This window comes from Hordeum vulgare, chromosome 1H, assembly GCF_904849725.1.
Source record: "Hordeum vulgare subsp. vulgare chromosome 1H, MorexV3_pseudomolecules_assembly, whole genome shotgun sequence".
Taxonomy (NCBI): Eukaryota; Viridiplantae; Streptophyta; class Magnoliopsida; order Poales; family Poaceae; genus Hordeum; species Hordeum vulgare.
This window is the reverse complement of record NC_058518.1, coordinates 323,438,219-323,445,364: the sequence shown is the minus strand read 5'-3', so window position 1 is coordinate 323,445,364 and position 7,146 is coordinate 323,438,219. Positions and strand designations below refer to the sequence as shown.

The 7,146-nt window shown below is 50.2% G+C and overlaps 1 pseudogene; it reads right to left on the bottom strand.

The window, feature by feature from the left end:
- Positions 1 to 959: 959 nt before the first annotated feature.
- LOC123398912 lies at positions 960 to 2,804 on the bottom strand (annotated as a pseudogene).
- Between the last annotated feature and the right edge of the window lie 4,342 nt (positions 2,805 to 7,146).

The following is a 7,146-nucleotide window of genomic DNA, read 5'->3' as shown; positions in this document are numbered from 1 at the left end:
TTCTTAGCGGTGCCGGCGTGGTTGCCGGGGCCCTACCTGCGGGTGAAGCTGGTGGAGGAGATTCAGATTGAGGGAAACCCCTTGGTTGGCCCAGGCCAGCTGCGCCGACGACGACGCTCAAGGGCGCCGTTATTCTTTTTGGAGACGTCGGTGTACATCTGCTCCTCTGCTCCCCTTCCTTGCCTCTCGGGTGAAAACCCTAACTCTGTGGGCGGCGGCGGCGTCCTTGATGTCTTGACCTTCCTGAAGGCGTCGCCTTGAGGGCTGAGTGGTGGTGGGCACTGTGTGGGTCCCGAACGGTTGCTGGTGGTGGGCACTGCTTCGGGGGAAACCCTAGGATCTGGTCTTCCAGATCGGACGATGGTGGTATTGCGGTGTCGTTTCTCTGTTGGGAGCATCGTTTGTGGAGCAGCGCTGGCAGACTGAGGCAGGAGGTGGAGCGGCTTCCTCTTGCACGGAATTTCGGTGGAGCTGTCAAGTCATGCCTTGCCAACAGGTGTTACGCTAAGTCATGCCTGGTTGGCAGGTGCTACGCACGACAGATCTCCCGGAGTCTTCGCATCTGGATGGATGAGCGCAGTGCGGTGGCGCCGTGGTGGCGTCGACGGATGATTGGACTGGGAAGGATGATGCGGATTCTCTTTCCTGAAGATGGGTCAGTGGTTCGAGAATGATGGCGGCTGGTAAAACGTGTGCGTGAGGTGTGCATTTTAGGTGTGCTGCACCGGCTGTTGTTCCCGATGCGTTATGTGGACGGATTGGAAACAACACCGGTGTTAGATATGTGGAGTGAGAGCACTCCACATTATTGAGTTTGTAGGTGTGAGTGGTGGCTTTGGGTGGATTGATGTATCCTCTTATTAGACCTTTGTGGAATAATTAATAAGATGGCTGCATGCATCAATTGATGAAGAGGCCGGGGGTTTAACCTCCTTTTCTAAAAAAAGACATGAAACGAATCAAACGGTCGGCTCGGCGCAGTGCGACTCCTCTGCCGCGGGACTGGCCAGGGTAATCGGGCTCGTCGTCGGCGTAGTCGGGCTTGTCGTCGATGTGGTTTCTGTCGGGGTCGTCGTCGGTGTTTCCGCCGTGGTCGCCGTTGCAGTCGTCGCCGGCGCGGACATTTGGTTTAAGATGAGGTCGCGCTCCACGAGCTACCACACCTTCACCTGCTCGTCCATCGTAGACGTGTCTACCCTCATCAAGAATGTTAGGTCGGTTTTTTCTCTTCTTCGCGGCGATGTTGGTCCTCAGAAGGTCTAGCTTGTCTTCCTGCTTCGTCATCAACGCAGACTATCGCACGCCGGATTTCTCCTCCCTCCTGGCAGCGCTGCTCTTGGCGTCGGCGATGCATTGCTCGATAGAAGCTTGTAGCCGTTCGGCAGCGGGCGCCGTGTCCCTTGCTGCCTGGATTTTTTGGTGCCATCTAGGCGTCCTTCTGTTGCAGCCGGGTAGGCGCGTCCGGATTATAGGTCTCCTTGGCCTTGTCGAGAGCGAGCCGAATTTCCCTCCACTTCTGGCATGACTCGATCCTGGTGAACACTTGAAGAAACTTGAACTCTTGGTCCTCATTGTCAGCGCGATACATGGCGAACATCCAAACCATCTGCACAACCGTGGTCAAAACATGTCGTCGAAGTACATGGCGACTCGACGAACAAGGGCCAGCAAACTATGTACATACGTGACCCTCGACATTGGCGCCGCTTTTCGGGCGAGCGGCGACCTCCTCGACGATCCCATGCCACTTATTGCAGGCTGTATGGATCATCGACCACTGGTTCGACATGGCCTTCTCGCCACGGTCCATTTGGATGTTGACAAAGTCGGGGTCGACAAGCTTGCGTTCGTCGAACACCGTTTTGATTCTCCCCTAGTACGGGTCGGTGTTCTGATTCGCGTCGGTGATCGAGTCGATGCTGACAGTCTTCCACGCTTCGGCAAGGCACTCGTCTTCCTTTGATGTCCACTTGATGCGTGGTTTGGATAGCTTGGCCTTCTACGCCCGCTTTCTCTTCCCCCTTCTTCTTCGGCACTGGTTCCGGTTCCACCTCCACCAGCTCTTCCTCTCCCTCCTCCTCCTCGACGTCATCGAGCTCGTCGTCAATGTCACCGGTGGTGTCCATTTTTTCATCCTGCACGCCGAACCTTGGGTACGACGCGGCAACGATGGAGCCGCTCGTGATGATCTCGTCCATCTCGGCGTCGGTGTGGTTAAACTATAGTGATGAACTGGGTGCGAATGGAAGGACACCACGACACAGAGACGACGCACGCAAGGCTGCTGACGAGTACGCCGACGGTGAGTAGCTGTATTGGGTGTTGTGGCCGGCGCTGAACACCGGTGAGGAAGTACGCGGGTCGTCACTAAAACTGGTGAGGGAGGAATGATGTGGCGCGCCATGCAGGAAGGTGGTTTTGGGATTGAAACCGCCATGTGCATCGCCGTCGGAGTAGCCAGGCGAGGGTACATACCCCCAGGGCGGCATCGGTGGTGAGAGGTTGGCCGGCGACGCAACGCCTTGGCGGCCCCTCCATACGGCCTCCGGGTTGCGGCTGCACGGATTCATCATCTCCGCGCGAGAAGCCTCTTCCTCATCGACTATCGTCGCCGCGTCCCTGATCTTCTTGGCGTCGAGCCTCTTCCGCTGGTCTGTTGTGACCGCTTACCGGTGCTGGAAATCCGCCCTCCACTCGGCATCCGAAACGCCCGCCGGCCTAGCCATCGGCTTCCTATGCTTCGACTGGCTGGAACCGACAGGGATGACGAGCCAAGGGAGGGTGTACTTCTTCTTCGGTGGCATGGCGTCCGGATGGCTAGAGAAAGAGAAGAATGGTAGGAGCAGCGGGGGAGATGGGGGAAATGGATGGAAAGGGAGGAGAAAGAGGGAGAAAATGGCGGGAATAGACCGGCTGCCACCGACAGGATGGACCCACTAAGGTTTTCGCTTTGACCGGCGCTCCTAGGCGACCCCCGGGGGGCTGGATTTGGCTCGGGTTCGCCGAGTGTTATTTTGGACCAAACCGGCGCTAAACGAGGAGTTGGAGGCACGACTGGATCGATTTTTCATCATCGACGCTAAAAAGGCGCCCTGAGGGGGTTGTTGGGGGCAGTGGAGATGCTCTTAAGATTATGTGGTCCACATGAGGCACACGCACAGTGACTTGGCCACCAAGGCAAACACTGACGCGTTTCACGAGCATCTCTAGCACATCCCTTAAAACATGAAACTGAAAATGCAATTTTTAGTTTGCAAAAAACGTGTTTAAGGGTCGATTTGAGTTGCGGTCGAACAGACCCCTATAACTTAAACTGTAAAATCAAATATTAGTTTATTTATTTTCACATCTTCTTCTTCGTGTCGTCCGTGTCCATGGTCACCTAAACTCGTTCCTATAAAACCGACAAAAAACGTACGAAGCGACCATATACGAAGACGACGACATTCAAGACGGCTCGTACAAAGCACCAGATAAGGAATCCATCTAGGAACTAGCTAGATAGCTAGGTCTAGTCGCGGAATCCATACACAAGCTAGCTAGCTAGCTCTCGTCGGAATCTATCGAGGATCTAGATAGCTCCCGTCGCTGTCGGTGAGTCTGGCGAAGACGGGCAGGGCGACGAGCAGGACGGGCGGGTGATACGTCTCCATCGTATCTACTTTTCCAAACTCTTTTGCCCTTGTTTTGGACTCTAATTTGCATGATTTGAATGGAACTAACCTGGACTGACGCTGTTTTCAGCAGAATTGCCTTAGTGTTATTTCTGTGCAGAAATCAAAGTTCTCCAAACGTCCTGAAAATTTACAAGGAGCAGTTTTGGCAAATAAGAAAAATATCTGTGCCAAGTTCCACCTGAGGGGGTGGGCCAGTGGGCCACAAGACCTGGCTCCGCCACCACCCCCCCGGTGGCGGTGGGCACGCTTGTGGGGCCCACACGGCTCTGCCACCCCAACCTCAGGTCTATAAGTTCACTTTCGTCCCAGAAAAATAAAAAGAGAAGTTTTCGTCTCATTTACGATACGGAGCCGCCGCCACCACCTGTTCTTCATCTGGAGGGCATATCTGGAGTCCGTCTTGGGCTTCGGAGAGGGGAAATCATCGCCATCGTCATCATCAACCTTCTTCCCTCTCCAATTCCATGAAGCTCTTCGTAGTTCGTGAGTAATCTATTCGTAGGCTCGCTGGGCGGTGATGAGTAGGATGAGATCTATCATGTAATCGAGTTAGTTTTGACGGGGATTGATCCCTAGTATCCACTATGTTCTGAGATTGATGTTGCTACTACTTTGCCATGCTTAATGCTTGTCACCAGGGCCCGAGTGCCATGATTTCTGATCTGAAATTATTATGTTGTCACCAATATATGTGTGTTTTAGATCCGGTCTTGCAAGTTGTAGTTACCTACTATGTGTTATGATCCGGCAACCCCGGAGCGACAATAACCGGAACCACTCCCGGTGATGACCATAGTTTGAGGAGTTCATGTGTCCACCAAGTGCTAATGCGTTGGTCCGGTTCTTTATTAAAAGGAGAACCTTAATATCCCGTAGTTTCCTTTTGGACCCCGCTGCCACGGGAGGGATTGACAATAGATGTCATACAAGTGCTTTTCCCTAAGCACGTATGACGACACACGGAATGCATGCCTACATCACATTGACGATCGGGAGCTAGCCACATATCTCTCCGTGTTATAACTGTTGCATGATGAATATCATCCAAACAAATCACCGACCCATTGCCTACAAGTTTGTCCTACTCCTGCTCTTACTTGTTTTGCTCTGCTGCTGTTACTACTGTTGTTGTTGCTGTTACTTGTTTTGCTCTGCTGCTGTTACTACTGTTGTTGCTGCTGTTACTTGTCTTGCTCTGCTGCTACTGTTGCTACTATTGTCGCTTGCTACTATTGCTACTTGCTACTGCTGTCACTACTGTTGTTCCTTGCCACTGCTATTACTCATTACACTGCTGCTACCTGCTACAATCTTGATCGCTTGTCGTTGACGGGAACCGACAATTTCCGTCAACGAGGCAACTTGGCGCCATTGATACCATCGTTAGAAATAGTCTGCTGTGTCAACAGATCGTTTCTGACACCGTTGTTATCATTCTACTTTGTTGTTACTACTTTGCTTGCAGATACTACTCTTTCAGGTGTGGTTGAATCTGACGCATTCAGCTGCTAATACTCGAGAGTATTCTCTCACCTCCTGTCTGGCGAACCAACAAATTTGGGTTGAATACTCTACCCTCGAAAACTGCTGCGAACCCACGCACTGGTGGGCCATCAACAACATTCTTCTAGTTTCATTGCCGGGGAGTGCTAGCAGCATTCTTCTGGTGCCGTTGCAGGGGAAGGTTTGTTGTCATCAACATTCGTCTAGCTATTGCCAGAGAGTGCCAGTCAGCATATTTCTGGCGCCGTTGCCGGGGAGGTATTGCTATATTCTTTGAGTCACTTGGGATTTATATCTACTGATCACTATGAAGAATCTGAAGGATCCGAAGACCAAAGTCTTGCCCTCAACTATGAGGGGAGGTAAGGAATTGCCATCTAGCTCTGCACTTGATTCACCCTCAGTCATGAGTAAGTTTGCGACATCACCTCCTGCTAGAAATCTTGATATGTCGCCTGTGCTTGATGATGCTTATGATGCTACTGCTAGAGATGCTATGCTTGATACTATGCATGTTGATACTATGCTTGATGCTATGCTTGATACTGCTAGAGATGCTATGCTTGATATTATGTCTGATGATACTATGCTTGATGCTATGCTTGATACTGCTAGAGATACTACTTTGCCTGATGTTCCACTAGGGGTGTTCCTTGATACTCATATTGCTAGAGTTACTGCCAATGCTCGTGATACTTCTGAAACTACCGATACTATTGAGATAGAACCTGCTTTTGCTCCTGCTAGATCTAGCTCTCCTAGATATGAATTGCCTGATATACCTGAGGGTTACGTTATGGAGGGAGAGATAGTTGATGATTTTCTTGCGTGTAAGGATGCCTATGACGCTGAGAAATTACTTCTCAAGTGGAAGGAAAAATATCGGGAAGCTAAGATGAAATACGACCCGAAGTTTGCCACTTCACCTATCTTTATCACCGATAAGGATTATGAATTCTCCGTCGACCCTGAGATAATCTCTCTAGTCGAATCTGATCCTTTTCACAGTTATGAGTCTGAGACGGTCGTAGCCCATCTTGCCAAACTACATGATATAGCCACCCTTTTCACTAACGAGGAGAAGATCCGCGACTACTACATCCTTAAGTTTTTTCCTTTCTCTCTAAAGGATGATGCTAAAGCCTGGTTCACCTCTCTTGCTCCTGGATGTGTGAGTAGTCCCCAGGAGATGGTCTATTACTTCTGTGAGAAATATTACCCTCCCCATAAGAAGCAAGCTGCCTTGCAGGAAATATACAACTTTGCTCAACTCCAAGAAGAGAGTCTTCCCCAAGCTTAGGGGAGGCTCGTCCAGCTACAGAATGCTTTGCCTGATCACCCTCTTAAGAAGAACGAGATACTTGATATCCTTTACAACGGACTTACCGATGCCTCTAGAGACCACCTAGATAGTTGTTTCGGTTGTGTTTTTAGGGAACGAACTGTAGAACAAGCTGAGACCCTACCGAATAACATCCTGATCAACGATAATGCTTGGACTATTCCGGAACCACCTCCTAAGCCAACTCCGAAGAAAAGAGGTATTCTATTCCTCAGTCCCGAAGATATGCAAGAAGCCAAGAAATCCATGCAAGAGAAAGGCATTATTTCTGAAGATGTCAAAAATCTACCACCTATCAAAGAGATCCATGGTCTCGATAACCCGATACACGTAGTGGAAGTGTATTCTCTGCGTAGGTTTGAGGAGAGTGATATTCCTTTTGATAAACCTGCTAGCCTATGCTTTGATGAATTTGACAACTTTGTTGCCAAACAACAAAGTTTCAATGATTATGTTAGCAGACATTTGGAACAAAGTACTCGTATGCTTAGCCATTTAAGTGCTTGTGTAGACAGAAATGTCAATGATCTGAAGCTTCTGAGTAAACATGCCTCTATGATTACTACTCAGGTAGAACAAGTACTTAAAGCTCAGAATGACCTGCTCAATGAATTAAATGACAAC